Source organism: Strix aluco, chromosome 3, assembly GCF_031877795.1.
Source record: "Strix aluco isolate bStrAlu1 chromosome 3, bStrAlu1.hap1, whole genome shotgun sequence".
In the NCBI taxonomy this organism is placed as follows: domain Eukaryota; kingdom Metazoa; phylum Chordata; class Aves; order Strigiformes; family Strigidae; genus Strix; species Strix aluco.
The window spans coordinates 90,948,980-90,974,821 of NC_133933.1; the positions used below are offsets into that span (position 1 = coordinate 90,948,980).

At 43.7% G+C, this 25,842-nt stretch overlaps 1 protein-coding gene across 5 annotated transcripts in view; it reads left to right on the top strand.

The window, feature by feature from the left end:
• Positions 1-25,842, top strand: part of BACH2 (BTB domain and CNC homolog 2) — a 193,842-nt gene that overhangs the window by 39,511 nt on the left and 128,489 nt on the right. For 3 of the 5 annotated variants that reach the window (XM_074819544.1, XM_074819543.1, XM_074819547.1), the window contains one exon: positions 3,690-3,775. The gene's annotated coding sequence lies outside the window, so the exon portion shown is untranslated. Of the gene's footprint in view, positions 1-3,689; positions 3,776-22,522; positions 22,582-24,357; positions 24,454-25,842 lie in introns of all 5 variants that reach the window. The other 2 variants (XM_074819545.1, XM_074819546.1) reach the window with 2 other exon arrangements.

The following is a 25,842-nucleotide window of genomic DNA, read 5'->3' on the forward strand; positions in this document are numbered from 1 at the left end:
TCTGTTGACGATGAGATCTCATCTCCGCTGGGCACGGAGAGAGAACAGTGGTTGTGTTTTCAACGGCTGCTCCGCGGGCGTGTTCCCATACGGTGTTTCCAGGCTCGTCAGCAGCCTTGCAGCACCTTGGCTATTGCTGCTGACTTGCCCGTGTCTGGTGGTGAAAGGCGGGGTTTTCTTCCTCGGTCTGGTTTCATGTAGGTCTCGTAAGAGGGTGTGAGGCAACTCCAGGGTGTTTTTACTACTTTATGTATGTGTGAGACAGTATAAAAATCCTCAGAGTTTTTTTATCAGCAACAATGTATAACTGACAATTCATTGTATCTCTATTTTAATACAGTTTCCTTGCTTGGTCAGGAATAGTTGCTGTTTGTGAATAACTCCTTGGAACTAGAGGTTGCAGGCTGGGAAGGCTGAGACTTGCTGGTAATTTAAGAATTGATGAGGATTGATACTGTGGTTTGTTGATGGATTTTGTCTGACTGAGATGCTTTTTGATGGATGCGCAGGGATCCACAGGTGTTAATAAAAGCACTTGACCATATCCAGTTTTGTAAGAGGATAGGAAAGAGAGATTGTGAAGTGAGGAGTCAGGGGTTTGTCCGGTTTCTTTTCATCTATGAGCTGTCTTATTTAACAAAGCGCTTGCTGCCTCACCCTCACCCATAGTCATATGTGTTTTTAGCACCTCTGGACCAAACTGCTGTGTTGGCTATCCTTGAAGGGTTTTTCTGATGCTTCCATGGGCCACAGCATGGGTCAACTGCCTTGCTTTACAGACCACCTCACTGCTTGCCCAAGTGATGTTTCTGAAATTGCACTTCCTTTTCAGGAGTTCACAGGCACAGTACAGAGCACTGGAACCAGTCTCTGAAGTTGCCTTTTCCTATCCGAGACTCCTTTTGTGTTAGACAGGGTCCTTGCTGCTATAGCCAGGAATATTTGAGGCATCTTTTTGCTGACAGTTTTCTGCTCTGCACTCCCGAGGATTGGATGTAGGGCAGTTTGGAGGGTTCCTAGCAGTGGAACTCCCTATTTACAGTCAGCGAGTTCATTAGAGCCCTAAATTATTTACCTTAAAGAATTCAATCCCTGAATTATTTACCGTTAAGGTCTGTCTTTCTGCGTTGTGCATTTGATTGACTGTGGACCTGTGCTCTGTTATATACTATGAATGTCTAAGGCAACATAATATCTAGGGCGGTTTCAGCTATTTGCTGTTAATTTTATTTTCATACACAAATACATTACAATATTATAACTAAGGTCAGAGTGCAACTCAGTGAGATATAAAAAGGATTTGTGCAGACCTAATTTTAAGTCTTCTGAATGCATGGACAGTTTTTGATTATGTGATTGTACTCGTGTCTTTCTGCAAGTCCCCTGCCTAGTGCCAAGCGTACAGCTGTAGCTACAAGCCCTGGGCGAACACCCTGTTCAGCATCTTGGTTTTTCCCTGCTGTTCTGTGTTTGGCCCTCAGGTTTTTTTTATGGCACACTACTCAAATCCTACTGAAGAAGTTTATCATTTCCTCATGAACTTACTCTGTTTATCAGTGTCAGACTTGAGGGTTTGACAAATGATTTGGGAAGCATTGCTACTTCTTTACAGGAAGAGAGTTAAAAAAAGAGCACAAAGGATCTTACAGCCTTGCCACTGAGATGTCTCTGTACTACATAGTATTTCATGTGCTGGAAATATGGTTCCCTTTTGCTGCGAGTGTTCATTAGTTTTGCTTGAGAGAAGACAGGGTTTCAGGTTGGTTAGGAACTTACCATTAATGGCCACTTGGGAAATGCTGGGTTTAAATGACTGGAGTGGTGCTGCATCAGAGCTGCATGGCAGCTCTCCAAGGCATGGCTCATCTGCCTGAGTGCTGAGAGGGGTGGCAGGGAGTGGCGGGCTGGCTGCTGTCATCTCTGCCAACAACTGTCAGAGTTGTCCTGTGATCTTGTCCCATAGCCCCGATGCACAGCTCGGGTACGTTGCATGTGCTGAACACAGCAGGAGAGGACGAAGTGAGCCGCTGCGGGCAGCACTCACCCACCACATCTCCCTCTGTTTTCAGTGCTTTGACTCATTGATGTTCTCTCTTGTAACATAGCTTTGGTACACCCGAGAAAAAAGGCAGGAAGCAAACAAATGGCAAGCAGTGTCCACCGGTGTCGTAGAGGCTTGAACACCGCTCACTGGCACTGCTGCAGCTGCACAGCTGCCATGCAGCCTTCTGTGCCTAATCGGGTTGTTGCTCTCTCCCCACCCTACCTCCAATTCTCCATCCCCATTAAGTGAAACTTCTTTATTTGATGTATTTTTCCCCGCTGTCCCCTGGCCCAGCTTTTGGCTGCTCTGTGTTGAGCGTAGATGGCTCCAGGGTGCTGGGGCTGTGGCAGGGCAGAGGTTTGATCCTTGTCCTTGCTTGGGAGGTGGCCCTGCCTGGTCAGGAGCAGATGCCAGCAGCAAAGGCCACCTGTCTCCTCAGCCCTGGACTAGACTGTGCTCTTTGCTTTGTGTGGCACCTGGCTAGTCCCAGGTTTAAAATCTCTGTTCCAAAGGTTGCCAGAATTTATCGAGTCTTTCCAGCTACTTTTTCAGGAATGGCTCAGTCAGACCACTGTGACTGAAACCTTGCAACAGCACTTTCTGGCAGACATCCATGTCAATGATGGACAGAGTATGCCAAATGCCTGAGCCTGAAATCGCAGGAGGGGTATTGCAGCTATATCTCCTTCTCTGTGCTGCGTGGCTGTGTTAAATTCGTATGCCCTTGTGGAGATAGGCAAGGGATGACGTCCAGATGGTTGAGTTGCATCTCCTTAAGTGAAGGGGTTTGTTTTGTTTGCTTTCGGAGAAAACAATGAAATACTGGCATTAATGGCATTTCCAGTACTGAAAATCCAGTTGCATTTTTTCTTATGATGTGTCTTCTGGACATTCAGAGAGGCTGGTGGGGTTTTTCGAGGTTGTATCTTCAGTTGGGTTTCTACCATATGGGCTTTTTTCTTCCTTATTTAAGTGTGGGAATTTCTTATATGAAGTGTATGTTTTGGTTCATTGGTGTATTGGCAGGACAATTTGACTCTGAAGCTTAAAGCTACTAATATGTGAAGTGAGGGAGTAAACAGAGACACTAAAAGACCCTTTTGAGAATTTTGAGTGGAGTCTCTACTTAAATAATATTGTAGGTGCGAAGTTCAGGGAAACTGCAATTAAGTAATTTACTGTTGATGTAATTTTGCAAGTATTATTTTTACATTGCTGCTGCAGTTATTAATGGTGTGTATTTACTGTTGAAACTGAAAGAAACTTGAGCAACTCTCTCTTCCCCCGTATTTCTGCTTTTGGTGACACTGAGTGTCTGCTTGGCGTTGGTCCCGGTGCTGCCAGGCAGGATGCCCCAGGGAGAGGGCAGAGGATTTGGGCGCAGGAGAGCCGCATTCTCCTGCGCAGCTCTACAAGTGATGGGCTGTGGTACCTCGGCCACCCCTCCATATTGTTCTCTGTTGCTTCTATTTGGTCAATGAGCAATTTTGGGGAAAGGACTTTTTCTTGCTTGATATATCTTTATGACACATGGCAAAAAACAAAAGACCTAAAAATCTGCTGGGAAAACCGACTGCTGTAATGCAAATAATAGGTAATTGTGTGCAGTTAATACATTTTCTCTTTTGTATTGTTTTTCACACAGAGCAATGAGGCAAGAGAGAAGTTTTTAAAAACAGAAAAATGTGATTGCGTAAACATCATTGTTGGCAGAGGACTCGGTGGATTCAGGTAATAATGTGACACCGCTTGTTATTATGCATTAAAAACTGTCTAGGTTTCAGGCTGACAGTGGCCCTTTGTCAGGGATTGAGGAGTAGCAGAAGGTGACAAGGTATAACAAGACCCAGTGACTGGCTGTTAAATTAATTCAGACCAGGCAAGAGGATATGAGTGTTCCTGCAGCACGGGTGATTGCTGAGTAGGACAGTGTTGCTGGGGCTGCAGTAGCTTTCTTCCTTATGTCAGGCTCTTGAATCTGAGGCTGTTCTTTTTTTTTTGTTTTTTTAGTGTTTTTTTTTTTTTACCCTAAGAGATACTCTAATTCAGCCTCATACAGCTGCGTCAATGTAGGCGGGGAAGCTCCATGCCTGTTCTGTGGAAGAAGGTCAAATGATTAGCTGTCCCTTCAGACTGCACAACTCAGAATCTATGAATATTTCCCTTGAATTACCCCTTTTAAAAGATTTCTGGATCAGAGCAGATCATTATCTGCTAAAAGACCCAGACCTAGACCTTTACTGCTTTAGAGGACTACTGCCAGTTGTTTTCTGTGTGTGAATGAAGACAATTTCTTGTTGCATGGTTGTAGGAAACCTAATGTGTGATGTTTAAGTATGCTACTAATATGTTTGCAACTATCTTATCTTGAAATAATGGACTTGAACATATTTAGATCCTATTTCGTAGCAAATGTAAGTTGCTAGTTAAAATGTATCTCTTATGTTTTTAATAATTTTAAGTATTTCCCTCACTGAGGGGGAGTAGAAGATGAAGGGGGGGAGTTTACAGTGCTAATTGCACTCCACATTCGTAATTAGGGCCAGATCCTACCCTCAAACTTCTTAGGCAATCCCAGTGAAGTCATCAGGCTTTTCACAAGCATATGGGTTTTCCCCACATGTATTTGATTCCAGGATAAAGGCCTACACCGTGCTTTTTCATGCACTGATTTTTCACATGTATGAGGAGATTCGAAAAGCATGCATTTTTTTCAACGTAGCCTCTTGGTTTCCAGTACTGATTGGAGAGGCTTCGCAGTATTTCATCGAGAAGCAGATCGACAGAGCTAGTTGCCTTAGACTGAGCTGGCAAGTCCTTTGCATTTTCTTTGTTAGGTGCTAGGTGGGAAAAATGCAGTTGTGGCTTTGCATTGCTATAGTCATGACCAAGAAGGATGTTTAAATAGCATGTGAATGGGTGTGGATTTGATATTTCCTAGAGCCAGCTTCTTTTTAGTATTAAATTGCATACTCTGGGAAGATAGTTGCTGTATCAACATTGGTATAATGACACATTATTAAAAAATCAATATCCAGTCATAAAAACGAGTCCTGGTGTAAGCAGTTGGGTGCTTACAGCTGTGATTTGTATGTATTTGCAAATGTAATGGGCTTTTTTTTCTTGTAGCACTGGTAACTTGGATAAACACTGTATGTGTGACTCATTGCAGAGTATAAACTTATTTTAAAGGGGCAAGTGTGGGATTTGCTGGATATCCTATTGCTTGCATCCCTGAATACTTGCATTAGGTCATGATTAATCTTAAATTGGCCAACCTGAGAGGAAAATTATTGCTGATCTCCCATAGGTGACTTCAGAAATAAACAGAAGGATGGAAGTGCTTTAAAAACATAAATAGTAGTTAGAATTCATAAAATCATAAAGCAAACATATGGTACAAGGTCTTCTAAAATATAACACTTGAAAGCTTTTTTTATAGTTTCAGAAAGAGCTTGTTTAGTGATCGCAGGAAAAGTAAATATTTTCATTCCTTTTTCTTCAGCTCACTTCCATTCCTCTTTCTTTTTCTCCTTTTCTGCTTTTTTTTCCTTTTTTTCCCCCCAGAATCTTCTTAATTTGATGTGAGGTGGGACTGACACCCCATGGCCTAGAAAGCCCAGTTTGGGGGCAGGAGATAACACTACTAATTGTCCTCCTGTTGTTAGGCTCATTCTCGAAGTCCTTCTGCAGTATCGGTATGGAGTTGATGTAATCCCAATTGAACGCTCTCTGTGCATGCGTGTGCATGAGCGAGATGTGATGGGCACTGCGGCGGCTCCTGGACCAGTCAAGAACAGGCCTAGTTTTTAACATGGTACCCCAGGCATCGGTGATGAGGAATGTGACCCCTCTGTGCATGTGTGTGTGGGTGTGCACGCAGGGGTGTGAGCTCACGGGGGGCGGCACAACACAGCATCCCTGCTCTGCTGCCACACCCTCCGTGGGGCGGCCGTGGTCCCCAGTGCGTTGAGCATCACAGCGTGGAGGCAAGGCTGCTGCTGAAAGGGGGCGAAGGAGGAAGACAGGGAGTGGAGGAGTGGGGGGCCGGACAGGGAGGGGGAGCCAGGGAGGAAGACACAGCTCCAGAGGGAAATACTCTGTGCTTTGCAGTTGCTTGTGTGGATAGAAACCAGATGGTGCGCTGGAACACCCGCTCGCTCGGGCGGCGGCGGAGCCAAACATATGGTTAATGGTTAGGAGAAGGAGCTTTGCGAGCCAGGGCTTTGCTGACTGCCTCGCATTACAGATTGTTGCAGTGTGTCATTACATTGCCAAACTAAGTGCTTAATACCCGCTGCGGGCGCTGGGCAAGCATTTGCAGGGAGGATGCTGAGGCTCCCCGGGCAGGGCAGGAGGCTGACATCACGTGTGTCCCCCCACCACACCCCCCCACGCCCCCTTTCCCCACTGGAAACACCGTAAATCTCCCCTTTTACAAGCTCAAAACCTACAGCAGGCAGTTTTCCCCTTCTGCACGTCTTTAATCCATTTATTTCCAACAGCATATGGTTGGTTTTGCCCTTTTTTGTGCCTTTTTTTTTTTGGTCCCCGAGCAGCCAAGTTCACCGATGCTGCAGCACTGCACTTACATGCCCGGCATCTGAAGTTCCTGCTCTGGGATCTTTGGGCGACACCAGGCCCATGTTATCTAAGGAACTGCTGAGCTCATTCATCTCCTTTTCACGGCCCGCTTCCTTTTATTTTTAGCCAAATCCGTCAGGCCTGACAGGCGGGTAATTTGAGCCAGAGAAAGGGCAAAGCTCCAGGTCCTTTCCACAAAGCAATTCTTCTCCTCCCTCCTGGGAAGGCTCCAAACTTGGCCTGCTCCAGGCAGATGGATTTGTTGAGTCATGTGAGATCATTTACACAAAAACACAGCGAGGCAGTGAAAAGGAAAAAAAAAAAAAAAAAAAGGAAAGAAAAAAGAAAAAAGGTGGGGGGGGAAGGGGTGGGAGAGTGTGCGCTGCCGGGGCTGCTGCGAGCGTAGGAAATGTGCTGCGAGGCAGCTAGACAGAGGAATGCAGCAGATTCATTCTTGTATAAGGTAATGTCTCGTTTACAGTACAGGGTGGAGCCAGCGCGGAGGAGAAATCACTCAAAAACAGATTACTAGTTTAAAACAAAAATTCTCCATAAAATAAATAATAATAATAATAAAAGCCAGCAAACCAACCGACAAGCAAGGCGCGCGCACAGGCGCGCAACAAAGGCGGCGTTGTTGACAGCACCGGATTACAGTAGCGGTAAACTCTGGGCTGGGAGGTTGCTGGAAAATGAGTTTGCTCCGTGATGCAACCGGAGTTTGCTTTGTCTGGCCGCCAGTGCGAGTGGGGCATAGGGGATGGGGAGCCCAGCGGCAGCAGCGCGCGCGCTTCGCTCTGTCCAGGGATGGTTTCAGGCGGTGGGGAGGGATGGAGGGAGCTATACAGGATCCCAGCGGGCAGGCTGCGCTGGGGCATCGTTAAGAGCGAAAATGGTGGGGAGTTGTGCATGGAGGGAGTGCAAGAGAGCCTCTTCTTGTTTTGGTTTTGAACTGGTTATGGCATGATCTTCATTACATCAGGGAGTAAATTGCATTTATTCAGTTGAGTGTTGATTTTGTTACCATTTGTGACCTAAGCTAACCCCAGCATGTTGGTTTTGGGTTTTTTAAGTGGGTGGTAAGAGAGAACATCAAACTTGGGGCTTTTTAGATCTTGATGCATCCTGGAGAATTAGGTTGGGTTAATTTATGCAGTGTTCTAACAAGATGCGTTCAAACCTTTAAATAGACATGGACTGTATTTAAATATTGTTAATATAACTTCCAGTTACTCCAGATCTTTTAGCAAGGCAATATCTGAATGTTAGTGTTTTGTCCCGATGATGATTAAAAATCAGAGTAGGAGCAGAAACTGGAACTGGAAATTGGTGGAAAACATATGCAATCAAACAAGTCCAATGCAAAGCATATCATTAAATTCTCAGCTGCAGTTAAGGAACTCATGGGAGCGTGCAAACGTGGCTTTGTATTTTAATTTGACCCTTTCACCCACTGAGCAGCATCTTTTGCAGACTCCATAGTGGTGTCTGCTGAGGTGCTTTCCTCTGGGGAGGGGAGGGTTTGTCTGGAGCCTGCCTCCCTCTGCTTGACCTTGTCTTCCCTTTTTTCTCCTCCCGCTTCTTTTTTACACTTTTGTCTGAAAGACGGCTGGCTTTCCCAGCCCGCCTGCCCTGCCGGGCTGTGCCTCTGAGCACATTCGGCGTGGGGAGAGCCTTAACTTCTCACGCATAAGAGTTTTCCCACTTGGTGGAAACCTTTGTCTTCTGTGTCTCTTGATCGGGCCGGCTCGTTAATTATGTTGAAGGAGTACTTGGCAGCACCCTGAGTCCCGTCTGGGGTCCTGCACTGCACAGACCCGCAACAAGGTCCCTGCCCCTCAGCTTACAGCTAATGTCCAGGGTGGGGATCGTCAGGGGGATGAGTATAAGGATGACAAGTATGGCCAGGCTTGGGACCTAGACCATGCAATAAGCTGCGGCCATAGCATGGCACCTTTTAATGAGGAATGACTGTAGATTGCTCTGAGATCCTCGGAAAGGTCCCAGAGAAGGACAGCATTGTTATTTATTCTGTTTGCATAGTTACTGTAACTTTATTTCCCCTCTTCCCCAAAATACCTAATTATCCTACATTTTCTGTTGCTGTGAGCAACATTTCCCGTAGTTACCCAGAGCTGCAATTCCAGTTAAATTCTCACTTTATAAAGCTAATCTCCCATCAGTGGCTGTGGGATTTCCAAAAGAAAAGACGTTTGTGAGGAGCCAAAGTTTTTAAGATTTTTGTCTTAGTGGACAATTCTGCATAACTCCTCTGTTAACTATTCATGTTCGTTATCAGTTGAGAGCTCAATAGCTTCATCTGTATTTATAACACTTTAGAAGACTTGCAGTTTTTTTAATTCCCCTGCAGAGTGCCCCACTCCCCAATATCTCATTTTTCTGCTCCAAAGATGCTACTTATGTTGCTTTTTGCATGTTTATGTCGGACAACTAGCCCAACTAGACAGGTTTTGGGAACTGTTCATGACCTGACTATCAGGAAAATCAGCCTTACTCTTCCTTCCCCCTCTTTCATGGCCACTCAACTTCCTCCCCTTCTAAAAGTGAGTTGTCTGTAAGATGGTATCAGCCCCATAATTCTGTTATCTCGCTTCTCCTATCGTTTCCATTCTTTTGCTCCTACTGTGTCTTCCTCTTATCTCACAATTAGACCAGCAGTTTCTCTGCTGCTGGCATCTTCCCTCCTTGCACATACTGTGGCGCTGCCTCCTTTGGGATCTGAGGAAGGATAAGCTTGGAGTTCATACATGTTGTGTCATGTCTCATGCTTGGCTTCAGTTTGCACAGGCAGAGGGCATTGTCTAGAGTAATTTTTCTTTCATTGTCTCCTTAAGCAACCAACACTCTCTCCACCTAGGTTGGAGGGTGAGCAGGAGGTCCTTAGTGCCTTCCTCCTGAGGACCTTCTGCTGAGGTTGCTCAGCCTCCTGCTGAGGTTACTCTTTCCAAAACGATGCAACTCATAACCAGGGGTTTGCTTGCTTTCCTCCAGGCTTGAGAGCGACAAGTTTTCTTCCAAAGATCTTATTCTGTGCCCTAATTATATAAACTTCCTAGATCTGAAGTTGTGCCAAGGAGAGACTCTCTGGGAGCAAGATAACCCTCTACTTCTGAACTCAAATTATCCTGCTTGACAGGATCAGATAGCAATTCCCTCCCACAGAAAACTTGGGCAAACTTTAATAATTCTCTGCAGTGATGCCTAAGATGAGCGGGGTGGTGACCTCCCTGTATTGTACATGTTTGTTTATGGGACTTATGAAATAACTTCAAAATAAATAAATCACTAGCCTGACAGCTTCCCCCTTATAGAAAATCACAGAAGTTACGGTGTAGTGGTGGCAATTTCCTCTTCTTCATGTGTGTGTCTACAGGGCATCCCAGGGGAGAGGCGAGATTTGTTCTAAACAGATTAATCTAAATGTCCATGGAGCTTTTTAAGGCATTAAATCTATGTAAATTTTTCTCATCCAGCAATGAACTGGTGCAGCAGTGAAGCACAGGGCTGTTTGTAATGTATTCGGAAACCTAGCTGTTTTCTGGTTGTGGCCAAATCCCATTAACTGTGATTTCCCTTCTTCCTTTTTCCTCCTGTCGAGCCTTCTGGATAGCGGCTTCTCTTAACAGCTTGTTTGGAGAATCTGCTCCGAAAATCTCCCAGCCGCTCCGTTCCTCTCAAAGCAAGTGAAACTCTGGGAGCAACTTATCACCTGCTCATCGGCTGACTTCCATTTCTTCTAGAAAGTCTCCATCAGCCGTTGACCAAACAAGCTTAAATTTCTTTCCCTTCCATTTGGTCAAGCGCAGCAGAGGTAGAAGTCCTTTTGGAAATTAAACTTTGCCTGTTGGTTTAGTGAGACATCAATCCAGACAGCACAGCATGTATAAAATTGGCTTCTTTACTTCCCTTGGAGCATCCTTAGGGATCCTTGAGAGTTGTCTGAGAGTTTCTAGCAGGAATGTGCAAGCACCCTCTGGCACTGCCCTTGCAGAAGCAGGTTTTTCAATTTTGTGTTAAAAAATATCAAGTTGTTTTAAGGCTCTGTTCACTCCATTAGCTTTTCATTGATAGTTCCTGTAGCATTACTAACTGCTAACATGATCCTTTAGTTTTTTGCCTTGGTTCTGTTATAAATTAAATTGGTGTTGGTAAAAGCTGCCTCTGATGACATGCTGTAAAAAGAACTTTTTTTACCTGTTTGCAGCTTTTGTGCAATCAATTGGAACTTACTGTTGCTCCTTGATAAATTCATTAATGTTTGTTAGATATTAGTGGGCTGTATTTGGCTTTAAGTGGATATATCACAGCTCTTGAGGCATTTTGGTGGCTAAATAGCTGGGATTAGACACTCTGGTTACTCATGCCAGCAGTTTTCCTGTGTCCATACCGAACTGTGTGCGCTATACAAATATTTTTAGTTATAGCCTTCCAGTTTGTTTAAGGAAAAGAGACGTCCTCATCTTTCAGAGATGTTTATCTGTGAGTGGAATTATATTAATGGCTTTTTTGCAGTTGATCAGATTCTAAGTGGTAAGATGAAAGGTCCACTATTACTTGCAAAAGTAAGACTTGCCTTGGCAGGAGTAGGGCAATTTATCTTCTGTATCCTCTTCTCTAATTGCAGCCTGTAAAGACCCTAAAGAGACCTGCTAGTCAACAATTTCCTTACTGCAACCAGTGAAAAATCAGATTTAAAATGCATTTAACTGATGCTCAGTTCCATGTTTAATACCTCTTGATAACTATGGTCACAGCATAAATAAATGCATTCGATAGCTTACTTGATCATGCAAATGTTGAATGTCTTTCTCCTTCCTCAGAATACTCCTTTTATCAAAGATATTTGCTGTCATAGAGCCCCAAGCTGTTGATTAGGTAAAAGGGAATGCCGTATATGGGAAGATAAACCAGCACCCGTGAGGTAGCTTCTTACTAGAAAATAATGAGATTTCTTTTTACCAACTTCAGCTCATTCTTTTCTATTTGAATACCTTCTTAAAATTACTAACGAAATACTGAAAAACAAAGTTGTTATGCCTTCTGGGAGGATGACATAAATAATTAACATGGGATATCTGTCTACTCGTTTTTGGGTTGATTGCTTACTGGCTTCCATGTAGTACCATGAATAGGCCCTGCGGTGGGCTTGGACTGTGCTGAACTAGCTCGGACTTGTTGCTGCACTTCTTGATGCCATTCACTGTGATTAACAGTGTCTGGATGGATGGCAGAACCCAGATGGTTATGACAAAATAGTTGTCTTCTCATTGGATGCGCCACTTGGGCACAAGCGTCAGTGAAGCCCCTTCTATAGCTGGTGACATTGGAGGCGGCAGGACCGCATGCTGCTTGTGGGGAGGACATCTCACATGGGTAGCACTGCACTGCTGAGGGTATGCGTGGCACAGCCAAACGCTCTCGGCTGTGCTTTTTGAGAGCGAGAGGTTAAAAGGACAAGGGTAAACCACGGTCTGAAGCAGACTCTTGCATCTGGCGGGTCTGTTCTTGGGTGACGCTCATTTGGTTACGCAGCTCAAGTGCAGCAAGAGTTTCACCCCTGCCCACGGGCTGACAGTCACACGCCCAATGGGAAGTTATTTTTCTGTTGGGTTTTGCCCTTTTTGAGTGTTGTCATTGGAAATAACAGCAAATAAAGCGATGGAGGTTTATGGGGCATCATGACCTGTTCACCATTTAAAATAAATCTGCTGTGATTAATTCTCCATGGGGCAGAGGGAGAGAGGAGTTCGTGCCCTAAACTCTGAAGAACTTTAAGTATTTAATGCTAATTATAACCCTGACACATCAGTGAGTGAAACAGAGCTCAAAGTGGTGCATTTAGCCTTCATCAGGAACCGCTGGGTAGCATCGCTGGAGGAGTTGTGACAGCAGGGAGTTCCCACATGCACACAGTGGTACTTCTAGAAGAACTAAAGGTTGGTATTTCCAAATAGAACTGAAGACGCACGCGAGTTGGTGACATATACTTTGATTTTCAGTACAGTAGGTGGCAGGAGAGACAAAGCGACAGCTTGACTGAGGTAGCTGCTTGTCCACGTGCTGCAATAACAAATGGAGGCCGCACCACGTCTACACCCAATACCCTGGAAAAAAAGTGACGTTGTATTGCCAGGTGTTTTTGTGAGGTCTGTCATCTAGTGTGATAAAACACAAGGACATAAGAAGATGGGAACATTAGACACATGGATTGCAATGCCCGTGTTAAATGCCACACTGTACACTGTGTCTTGTGTTTCTGCAATGTTTTCTGGTAGCATCAGGGACTAAAGGTTTCATGGCAGCCTAAGCCAGTCCCAGTTTCAGCTGTTCATCCTCTTTCTCTCCCCACAGTGTCCTTGGCCAGGACCCCATTCCCTCTTGTGCCGGTGTTGGTGCTTATGAAGCTGTACCATGAGCTACTTGATGGGGTGAATCCAGCCAACAGCTAGCTAAACTAAAGTTACGGTTGGATTTTGTGCAACTCAGCAGAACCATCTCATCTCATGCTCGTGAAACTAGGGTTGAGACAAAGGAGCAAGTGATAGGAAAAGGGGACTGATGGCTTCAGGCTGCAGTAGAGCTGTACCCTTGATCTATCACCCCTGTCAATCAGGATGGAAGAGGTACTTCTTCAGTTGATAGTGAAGTAGATGCTGGAGACTCTTCTAAGCCAATATCTGATATTCTTGGACCTCCAATCCGCAATTGGATAAAGTAACCTCCAATCCGCAATTGGATAAAGTAACCTTAAAAGCCTGAAAAACATGTCCTTTCTAAGCATACAAGAGTCTTTCCTAATGGAGAGACAAACTGAAGAAGTGAAAGTAGTGGTGTTTTCCCTTCTGTCTCTTAGACATATGTCTTCATTTTAAAGGTGAAAGGGATGTTCCTCATCCCACTTCAGTTAAGATGAACAGATTGTTTCCTTTCTTATTTATGAGAGATTTGGCCTCCCATTGCATGCAAAGACAAAATCTGCTCTGGTGCATGTGTAACTTGAGCAAAGTCAGTGAGGTTGCATTTGTAAAGCAGAGAAGGTGATTTGGCACAGGGTTTGTAACTGGAGAATGGAAGCAATTTTGTCCATTGATTTATAGGGAATTAGTATATGGCTAAAATAGGCCCACCCATTTGCTGTGCTTGTTTTTCCAAGGATTGTTCTCTGTAGGACTTTTGGTCATGAGGGAAACAGCTTCACTGCGTAGGCCTGCCAAAGGGCATTGAATTTGCCTTAAAGACTGTGGTGGTTTGACCTTGGCTAAATGCCAGGTACCCACCAAGTCACTCTGTCACTTCCCCCCCCCCGCCCCTGTTTTTCTCAAGGACAATATTTGATGCATACTTTTCAGAGGAACCTTTACTATACATACCAGCTTCCAGTGGTGACTTTAGTCTTCCTTTTAACTGTGCTTGGACATAAATTTTGAATTCTGGCATATCAAAACATGCAGTTGTATGATGGCCTAAATTCTGCACATTTATTTGATGTGAAGTCCTGTTGAGCAACTGCTCTTCATTACTTGTATTCTGCTTCTGTACCCACTGGTTTTATAAGATTTTTGTCAGCATTTTTTCGATACCTTGATGTTGTTTTTATCATTGAAGGTGACTGAGAATTGAACTGGTGTTGAAGTTGTAAAACTGTCAGTGTGATGTAGTGGCAAGGACAAGACATCTGTCTAGGTACTTGCCTGGTTGTCTTTGCTGAAGAGCCTGACTGCCCCATAGATAGAACCTGAATGCTTCTGGGCATCTCAAAGAGGATGAAATACCACTTTTGTACTGATGAGAAATAGGGGCAGGAACACAGTGATTTATTGAATGTCATGGAGGAAATCTGAAAGGATGGGATCTAGGTCTCTTCTATCCCACCCCAGGAAGCTGAATCCTGTGATTTCTAGTATGATGTAGTTTACTTCCTCTCCCCTGAGAAACATGAGACTCTTCCCATTGGAAAAATATCTGTTCTTATCACAGAAGGCACAGGCACACATTTACAAATTTGGAACCAAGTTTAAGACTCACTGCCATGAAAACCAGCACATTTAGTGAGTAGCTAGCTATAGTTGTAGTGTGCAGTTTTAAAACGGGAAAGGGCCTGAGGGACACAAACAACAGTTAGTAGCTGCTCTGTTATTTTGCATGCAACTCAGAGCTTAGTAGCTGGACCAGGGGAGGGACCTGGGCGTATACCAAGTTTGAGCAGCTTTTGGCCTGCTCCGTCCTTGCATCCATGGTCTGCAAGGACAGCTCCTTTCTCATAGAAAAGCCATTTGTAAAGAATGGGACCTTGTTGACCAAGTTTTCCTTAAATATGCTGGTATCTAGCACATACTGATATGTTGATACAGACTGTATGGCTGCAAATAGTTAATTGTTTCAGTAACCAGGTTTAACTGGAGTGCTCTGCTTGGTGGAGAGAATCGGGAAGGAGTTCTTATTATTTTAAAGCAGTAGCTGTCTGAGGCTAGTTATGAAAAACATGCCAAGTTGAAATACTCCTTTTTTTAACTGAATTTCCATAAGCAGGTCATAGACAGGTTTAAGCTGTGCTGGAAGAATTCTGATTGCACTTTAATGTAGATACCTGGATTGGTGATTAGGAAAAGATTGTTAAACAACTGGAATTTAAATACTGTACGGCTTCATTGTAATCATTTCCCCAAAGACACATTGGTAATTCTGCTAAATAGAGAGTTTAATAGACTTTAATAGTGTGTGCTTTGGAGACCCTATACACAAAGGAATAATGCATAAAACATTCATTATGGTAAACTGCTACCTTTGCATGTAACAAGGAATCTCTTGAAACGAAACTGGTGCATTGTCTGTGGCAACACATCGTTGACTGTTAACAGACAGAAGTCATTATTGCCACATTACCTATCACTTCACCTGTTGCTGTCAAAGTTGCAGCCTGTATCATTTTACCTAACAGTGAATGAATTATCTGAGATAGACATTAGTTTATTTTCTGAGAAGTCCTTTGCTGGCAGGAGGGCCATGGTGGTTCACAGGGCTTTGTTTCCCTTTGATGTGCATGTTTGGTGTTAAGAAAAGAGATACCTGGTAGGAAACACAGAATAACCCCCTATAAAAAAAATCAAAATAAAAGAATAACAAAAATGCAACCTTAGCAAGTGGCTCTAAGCAAGTTTAGTGTTGGGTTTTGATTTGATTTCGCTGTGCTGCTGCTGAGGGCCCTGCTGGAGAACAGGCGAGAAGGAGGAAGGAGCAGATGCTTTTGGTAGAACGGTAGGGCATTTATCTCTTTTAATGAGGTAACATCATTAGTGCTGACAAAGTGCTGCAAATCAATACGTGTAATGGACTGCTGCTGTCTTTCAGTAGTGCACAGGCTGTTGTAACTGAGCATTTGAATCTGCTGAATCACAGGTCAGGCTTTATCTCCTGTCTGATGCTGGTTTGGGGGGGGGGGGGGGGGGGGTGTTAACCATTTTGTTTTTCCTGTCCCTAATCTCTGCCGTTGATCTCCAAGAGCTGGAGCACACCTCCAGGATATGTGTTGGGACAGGCAGAACTGTACTGATTTTACAAGCATGGGAGTGCATTGAAATGCCACATATGTCTATTGCGGTGCAAGGACCTTCTCTTTAATTGGAAAGAGTGAGGTTACTAATGTCTATTTGAGCCTGATTCCTTCTGCCTAAAATGGCTGCAGGTTTTGTTTTGGGTGTTTTAGGGATTTTTTTTTTCCCCCTTGCCCTCTGCCTGCTTCCTTTAGAGCAGTGGTGTAATGTCAGCCACACTAATCATGTCAGCCGATGCCACTGATGACCCTGACATTCAGCAACAAAGGGCTGCAGAAGAAAGGAGAGAGTGAGGTGGCTGCAGCGCTGGACAAGGAACGGGGTAGAAATCTGCAGGTCAAAGCACTTCAGTGTACAAAATCCAGCGGTGTAAAATTTGTATGTGCAGTTGTGTGCAAGGTGACCAAGGGAAGAAACAAGATGGATATCAATAGCGATCCATCCTTTATTCCTCATTTTTCCGATGGTAAACATGACAGCACATGACTATAATAGTATGAAAATAACAAAAAAACCCAGCAAAACTAATCTAAATTTGAAAAAGCCTGGAGGTTTTAATAATGTCTCTGTTAAAAATTGCTTAATTCCCCTAGAACTCCCATCAAAACCATGTCATCCTCCACCACAAACAGGTAACATAAACAGACAGCGTTACCTCAAACGTTTAGGTTATCAGAGGGCCTGAGAGTGACATTTGTGAGTCTGTGCTGATTCCAGGAAAAGAGTGTGTCGGTAAAAAAGCTTCATCTGAATAGATCACACACATCAGAAAAAAAGTGGTTCCTCTTTCTTTTTTTATCTGTATGCCCCTCCCATCCTGGGCTTCCCAACACCTGCTTGTGGTGAAAGAATATAAACAGAATTGCAAGATTCCTTAGCATTAACTGTTGCCTGACAGCTCCAGCTAAGCACTGCAAGGTCATCCGGTTTTTCCTCTTTATTTTTGTTTCTTGTTCTCTGCCACACGTCCAACGAGGCTCTGCAGCATCCCCAGGTGGTACCATTCCTGGTGGAAGACCTCCATGTGTTTTTTCCTTGACATAATCTGAAAGTCAGTCATGTTTGCCAGAGTTGATACGAATCTGTAGTTGGGGTCTTTCATTGCCCACCCGTTGCATGTTACCCTTGGACCGAGTGGGGGGACATGACTGAGAGCCAAATAAAGTCACAGCTGGTGGGGCCACAAATTAGCATGTACTGAAGTAGTAATAGTCCAGTAGTAACACCCGCTGGGTGTAAGTTTGGGTCAAGACTAGGAGAGGCTCAGTTAATACTTGCTACTCTTGTTAAATTTAATTGGTGTTCCTGCTGGAGAGATCAGAGTGGTATGCTTCAGTGACACTCAGGGTACATCAGCATTCCTCACTGCTGAAATGAAAGCATCATTCTAGCAAAGCAAAAATCTCACTAGCAGTTTGTTACCTCCTCATGTTCTCGACTATCTTGAACTGGCAGAAAGTAATGGCCAACAGATGTAGAAAAGGTATCATCTTGAGAAAGCTCTAAAGACCTTTTTTTGGTTTCCCCCCAACACCTCCCCCCAGACATCCCTGTTATAAATCAACGTTTCTACATCACATACCACAGGCTTTCTGCGCTATCTTATTCCAACAGTGAAACCAAAGTTCACTTACCTCCTTTCCAAGGTTGCGATTACAGAAACCTTACCACGTCTCGCCCTCCTCTTGCTGCAGGCACTCCAGTCCAATGAATAAATACTTGGCTGAGTTTTACTGCCCTTTACCCAGTTAACTAAAAACAAATGCCTTCTGCTTTGTTAAAGGCAAGTCATGCCTGCTTCTGTTGCTCCAGCCAGCAAAGTTTCTCAACCAGCTTGGCCTCCAAGAGACTGATTCCTTTTTAGTGACTCTGAAACAGTTACCAAATCTTTCTGTGATAAACGTATGAAAAGAAAATAACATAGTCATGGGCTCTAAGGAGAGGAAATAGCTGGTCATACCCTTTCCCAAGACTACAGATGACCCACCTTTGCTCTTCTTTCCTCACTAAAATTGGGGCGAAAGTATTGTGATTGGATGGAAAAGGGACAGGGGATGGAAGGGTTTGAGAAGTAAAGAGCTGTTAATATTACAGGCTTCTGTATTAAGATTATCTACTTCTTTCCCTTTTTTTCTTGTGAATGGTGTATTCAAACTGTTTTAGCACTGCCTCTCAGCTTGGCACAGCTGCTCAAGAGGAGAAAATGCAGGGCTGCTCGTTAGGATTGTTACGGAGGAGGCGTAGAGGTGATCTTGCCGCAGGCTTGGCTGCTCTCAAGGCTTGGTGGTTACCTCTCATAGCAAATACAGGGCAAAGCATTGATGGAGAAGGGCTGCTAGTGCAGGACTGCAGCACTGGTGGGCCAAATTGTGTTTGCCCGACTTTTCCTGGGTGGTCGCCTGGCTTGTACGCAGCACATGGAAGTAGATCTTCTGGAATGTGAAACCGTGCCTTCTGCATTTCTCCCACAAGTATTTTACAGTTTTGACTGGCATGCACGAAGGAAATGGAGAATAATAGAAGAAAAAACTTATATAACCCTTCAGCTGTGCTTCCTTTCCATACCAAGGTTTTGCATTTAAAGTAAAACAACCAGTCTGTGTTACTGTGTAAGTCTTTTTTTAGTGATGAGGTTTTTGGTAAAGTGAGTGAAAGGTTATTTTTTTTTTTTTTTTCCTTAAACTCATCTCCAGTTTAGATAGTGGATGCTTCTGTGTGTCTTCACTCAGAGGTACTGAATCGATGTGGGTTTAGTGATTGGGTAATCTGATTCTTAAAAATTCATAAGACCCCTTTGTCCAACATAGATTTATTTGATTTCTGGTTTTACAGAAACAGGTTGTGAAAGGATCTTGAGTGTTTGGGGATTTTATTTTTCTTTTTAGTAGTGATACTATAAACCGGTAAGTATCCAGGCTTTTGTGAGTGCTGTACATGGGATGAGGAGAGAATGTATGCCAAGCATCTCTCTTTCCTTGTTCTCTAGATGTGGCTGCCATCTACTCACTAGCTCTGTGATCATGTCTCTTAATGTTTGGTGTGAGATAGAAGCAGCATGTTTTTTCAGTCCTTTCACGGAGAGAAAAAACCAGATTTTTGCCAGCAGAACTCCTTTCTCCCTGGGGTTCAGCTGCACAGCCTGGAAAAGACAGCCCACACACATAAGGAGTTGTCCTTTCAGAGTATGTTGAGGATCCAGCTTTGGTTCAACTGCAAATCAACTACTTGAGGCTGAGGATCCTTTGCACTGCTGGAGAAGTCACCACCCCATAACACTAGAGTCTTTGCCTGGGAAGCAAGAGCTTGACACACATTTGGAAGGGGCATTGAAGCAGTAACAGTACATACATTAACAGCAGTAAAGTTGTGCAAGAGCATGGGGGGTGAATGGGCATGTATGAGTGAAAAAGAAAATGCTTGCTTTTCCCCAGCTCTGCCCTTGGAGGTAGCCTCATCCTCTGGGGGTCTGGCCCCAGTTTTGTGAAGGATGGCAGAGGGCTCAAGTCACTTATCTTCTGAGCTTTGTAAATCTGGGGATAAGTGTTTTGTTGCTTGCCAGGTGCTTTGCTGTCCTCGCTTGGAATGTGTAAAAAGTATACATGTAAAAAGTACCCATGCCTTTGTAGTAGCTTTCAAATTAAATATCTTTTGTTTCGTTAACACAATGGCTCCCTAGCCTGCTTTGTCAGCAGCTCACTGAGACACTTCCCAGTGGTTTACAGCTCTTAGTTTCATCTGGCAAGAGTGATCTATAATCCAGGTGTGTACAGGTAAGGGAGCCCTTCAGAGGCTTGTGGAAAAGGAGCCATGCAGTTGGCTTAATACTTAAAGAAGGTGAATATTTTGATGGTTTCCCACTGTGTCGCGCTATTCAGTTTTGAAAATTGCGGTCTGCAGTGAGAATGAGGCACTCCTCTCGGGCTCCTGGAGGAGACCAAGAAGTGTACACTTAATTGCTTTGTGAATGATGTGAAGTCTTGGAATGCAATCTAGCCATTGCTCATTAACTAGCTGAACCTATTAAACCTGGACGGCAAACAGGACTGAGTCGGCCACCCTTGATTGCAGGCAGCTAGTGGAGCTGTGGGAGCAAGCTGTGACTGCAGAGCGGAATTGGCAGTAGACTCCCATCAGCCTTCTCTGTTTTGAACTCGCCCTACACTCCCATTTAGACTTCTGGCTTGGAGACAGATTATTTCAGAGCAGCACGGAGGGGGCGAAGGCAGAGGATGGAAAGCATTGTCTTCCCAGCTATGTTAGCTTTGATCTGAAGTTAAAAGCAAACCAGAATTCAAATGGCATCGGTAATTTGACATTTAAACCTGCAGAAGCAGAGAGATTTGTCATCTGGCTAGGGCTGGCTTTGATTATTGATTGGGTCTCATGCAGATGGTTCCGTTACACAATGCTAAAACAAAAGAAAATGCCCAAATAATGCAACTTGGCATCTCCTTGGTGTTTTTTAGCTCTGAGCAAATCAGCTGCTCTTACAAAGCACACACATAGGTGGTTTGGTACTCGTGAAATACATCCTGTCTTGCAAAAGAGCATGGTAGCACTTTCTTGGATCTTGATGCCACACTAACAGCACAGAAGAAAAAAAAAATCATTAAATGTTAACTGGATAATTGAGGGTTTGTTGGGTTTTGAGGTTTTTTTAGTAGCTTGAAGAAAAATGAACAGAATTGGGATTTGCCCAGGAAATTTGAAGCATTTAACCTTTTAAACTCATGAGGGCCTCAACTGGAGATGTATACAGCCCTGGCTATGTAGCATTTACCTCCAGAGCACTCTGGGCATTGCGCTGAAGCATTGTTTCAGAGCAGTTTGTGCTGCTTGCTAAATCGCCGGCATCTCATCCTTCAGCACTCACATGCCTCCTATCCAGTTGCACTTTGTGCCCAACTTTATTTACCTTGTGGGTTTTGCCAGGATCACAGCTTGGTGGTGTGGCTTTGGGCCCAGTCAGACCGTCTGTCAAGGAGAAGAGGAGGAGAAGTAGTGGTTTTGACATGTTGCTTGAAGAAGGGCATGTCCAAATGTGCTTTGAAATCTTTGTTCTACTTGCTTGTTCGATACTTTTAAGCTGCTGTATATTGTGGATTTTTTTCCATTGTTTTGCCTTAATTTCCCCGTTGTGGAGAGATTGTTTCATTTCTAGTCTGGATTCCTACATTTTGTTTGTGCTGCTGGCAGATCCTATCAACACCCACTTTTCTGTGATACTTAAACTTCAAAAGATAAAATAAAAATCTTTGGTGTCATAGAACACTGACTTGCTTGTAAAATAGTTCCATATACCGGAGATGCTATTTAAAAATATTGTAGGAGTCTAGTAATACATTAGCATTTTATACGTTTCACTCTGAGCGGTCCCAGAGTACTTAAACTGTAGTGCACGCATGCAGCCCTGCTGAGATTTGGTCCCTAGGACAGAGTCTGTAAACCAGCCCTGCATTGCTGAGGGTGCAGGGAGTGATGGATGCGAGCAGCTTGCAACAAAGCAGCCTGAATAAACTACCTTCTGGAGGAAGATGCTGTGAAAATCATCAGTCCTGATGTCCGACAGCCAGGGGTTCAGCTTGGGATGCTGTCAGAGTTGCCCACCCTGGGATCGCTAAGCTGTGTGCGGACCCACACTGGGACTCCCCCCAGCCTGAGCTGCCCCAGGCTTTGCTGCAGCTGCAGGTATGGCCCTGGACCAACATTAGAGGCCAAATATTTGAAGGGGCGACTGTTGAGCAAGTGTCCACATGGGCTCTGTCTTAATAACTTGTTGCCCTTAGTAATCTTCACTGCATTAAAAGCAAATGACCCCTTCATTTGTCAGCAGCTAAAAATGGAGTAACCTGCTTTAGCTGTAGGCTAAGCTGGGCTGAGTTGGCTTGCGGCGGCCACGCACCAGAAGCAGTGTACAGATGGGCACCTGCCACGGGTCCTTTGGTAGCTGGTGATTTCTTATGCGATACCAAAGCAGCTGTGTCCCCGACGTGTGTGAAGTGTGTTTCTCTGCATTGTCCTTGGTATCCTTCAGCCCATTTTATATTTGGATCCCTTTAAAACAAACGTGTGAGTTGCTCTAAGATAGCTATTTTATGGAGTTCTCAGCAGGGGGGGGATGTAGAGCTTTAGTGTGAGAACAACAAAACTGTTTTCAGATGATTTTGAGACACCAGTTACTTCATTCTGGGAAATTCAGCCCGGTAGAGGCTAGCAAAAACTAAAATTCAAGCTTTTATGTTATCAGAACTAATACCACAGTGTGTTTTCTGGTTATCATTTCAAAACCTCGGTGACATTTTATCTGAATGTTCCCATACAGGCGCTGTCATTCACGTGTGAGAATCTCAGGAGCAGTTGAGAAGAGCAGCAACCTCACTGGTATATAAGAGATCTCAGTCTTCTGAAAGGAATTGCATCATGGCCAGCTGTGATGTCATAGCTCAGGGTTCAGTGAGCTGGCAGCAGCCTCCCCAGTTTGGTGTTTCTAACCAAACAGCATAGCAACCTGTGCTGCTTTTTCACTCCTTGAAGAAAATGAAGTGATTCGTTCTTTCAATTTTAAAATATATCATGTCTAAAAGAGAGAAAACAAAAAAAAGGAAAAAAGGAACTGTTTTTTTTTCATTTGACATGACTGTTAGGCAGAAAGAGCCTTCCAATACATTGAGTTGGAAAGTAATTCGTTTTGGGAGTGTGAGATGGGTTATAATCTTAATGTCATTTTACCATTACTAAAATAGGCTAATTTTGTCCTTTGGTAATCCATGAAAATCCCATTGATTTAACAGTGTTGTATGGATGAAGATAAAAAATGCGTCTGGCCTATATTTTGGAATCTCCTTGACTAGTGTGAAAGCTTACAGAGCATGTTGTTCAATGAAGCAGCCATCCCTCTTGTATGCTGGAGCACTGCTACCAAATGCTGGCACAAGCCAGAGCATTGCGTGCAGCTGTTGCTGTTTCAGAGCTAGCAGGTGAAGCACAAAACCTTTCATTTCTCTAGATTCAGCAGAATATGTGTATGTGCAATTTGTCAGTGTGTTTATAGCAAAATAGGCTAAGAGCAGAAAACATTTATAGAGATGGTGAAACCTGCTTTAAATGAAATGAGAGGCTTTAAAAGCTTACACAGATCTTGAAAAACACAAATGGCTGGACCGAATGTTGCCATTTCGGTCAAATTTAGAACCTTCACCTACTTAAACAGGAACACATTTAGGTCAGTGCTTTGTGCTTCACAAAATTGTCTCCCTAATCTCCTTCTGAGCATTTCTGACTATGATTTAGGTGGAGGGGGGAGGGAAGTGCTTCCAGGCTGAGGCTTGTAGCTACGTTGTCATACGGAGTTAATCTGTTGAAACACTGAAGTGGTGTAGATACATAGGCACTGAATTCTGAAACCTGCTATTTACTGGCAAGTATAATTGCATGCAGGTACTCGTTATTTGGAAGTATTCAGCCAAGGTATCCAGAAACTTTTGGGTTTTAAACCATTTGCCTAAACCGTGGAAGCAAATTCTAGTTACCTGGGTTGATGTCACTTTGTGTGTTTCGGCGAGATTCAGAGAGGTTGTGTCAGATGATCTCTTCTGTACACAGTTTCTTGCATTTGTCAAGTAAGTGGAGCAGAAATACCGTTTCCTCCTTTCTCCACCCTCTTTTTCATTTAATGAAATGGGAAATGTTGAAGCTAGTGGAAACCTTGATGTGTCATTTCTCAATGCAATGATGCTGTCTCTTAGATTTGGGTCCTGTAAGCAAGTTGCAAATATCAAAAGCTCTTGTATTGCTGGTCTTCTTTAGAGCTGCTGTTTTATGAAGTTGGTAAGGAATAAGCAATCAGGCTAATATATCAGACTAATATATATTTTAGAACACGTAACAAAAAGTACTTCCTTGGCAGATGATATTAGTGGTAAAGCTATTGGTAAAGCTCTCCATTACTAGTAAAGATTCTGAGTTTGAGTCTGCTGTCAGAGGACTTAGGTTAATGGTTGGACTAGATGATCTTCAAGGTCTTTTCCAACCTAGATGATTCTGTGGTTCTGTGACTTGGGATAATGGGAGATGGGATTGGGAATTAGGATATCTTTAACTAGCATCCCACAAGCAGAAGCTCCAACAAGACTGTAGCTGGTGCTGTTTTGATTGCAGTGTGAACGTGGGCGTCATGTAAGTGAGACTGAGCCTCCTGGGAATGAACGTTGGCGCTCTGTCTTCCATGAAACCCCCATGTGCTCACCCACGTTGGTATGTACGGCTGTCGCCCACCCGCTAATGAAGAACGAAACAAAAATGTTCTGCAAGGAAGTCTTCCCTTGGCGTTCATCCCCCAAGTATTTCTTCTTTTGTCTGCTCAGCAAGCACTAAAATGGAAGGCAAGAGTGTTACAGAAGTGGAGGAGTTAAACTAAGGAGGAGGTGACCCTGTGTGCTCTCCAGGCTTCCCAAGTATCTCAAGTGCTTGCTTTTGGGAACAGGAATTGGGTCCCATTGCTGTTTGGGCTGATGCTTCAGTCCTTGCCTCTCCATGTCTGCATTTACTGCTTTTTCACAAGCAATAAAATCAAAATCCGACAACAAACCCAATGTTGATAGAGCACTGTGGTGGCAGCCTGACTTATCTGGAAGTGCAGATAATATTAAAATATGCTCTGTCAAAGAGGGCTAATTGTCAAGAGGTAGAAATGAAACTGCAGGACAGTCATGCACAGATTTGTCATCTAGCCATTATGAGGTCAAGCAAAGAAAGTTAGGCATCACAAGATATTCATAATCAAAGCAAATGAAGCAGTATTGTAATTACTTGGGGCAACAGGAGATAGCTGTTCTCTTGCAAATCAAAATAGTTATTTCAGACTTCCTTCAACTTCCTCTTTTCTTCATCTGAGACCTAATAGCTACAGACTTTTGTGACACCTATGTTTACTCTGACACCTGACCTTCTCTAGAAGAAAAGTACATTGGAAGTTCTCTCCTGGAGACTTGGTGGGGAGTTAGCACAGACAGGTACTGGCCATGTCCTGTATCCGCTTGCTTGGAGAATATCCGCTTGGAGCATAACTCTGCAGCGTGATGGTTCGCATTTCAGAAGGTCTAGGACGTTGCTTATGGCATTTTAAAGTCTGAGTTTGAACAAGTGGATTCAAGAGTCACTTTCAGAAACACAAGGCACTTTTAATGCTCTTTGTGTTTTGGAAAAAACCTGTGTTTTCTGGGGAGAAATTATGTATCAGTTAACCGCAAATGGCAAAATTACTTAACTTTTCTCAGAGTTTTATACTGGACAGTAGTTTAACCACCAAATTTTAATTAAACCCATCTTACAGACACCTATTGAAGTATACACAGCTTTTATGTATGTGTAAGCTGAGGCACAAAGAAGTTGCTCAGGGTTATACGCGAAGGTTTTTGTCACAACCTGGGTCCCTTGTTTGCTTTAGCCTTTACATGGCTGTTTGTTACAATGTGTTAACAAGAAGAGGTGAAATGTGGATGGTTTGTCTTTTTTAAGGCAAGCTATACATTGGTTGCACCTGCTCAGTCTGTATTTATACTACTTGAGAGCTGGTTATCTGCAAATATCGTTAAGTCATCTGGTTTTTATGTTCTTCTGGACATCTCTTCTTTGTCTTCCATG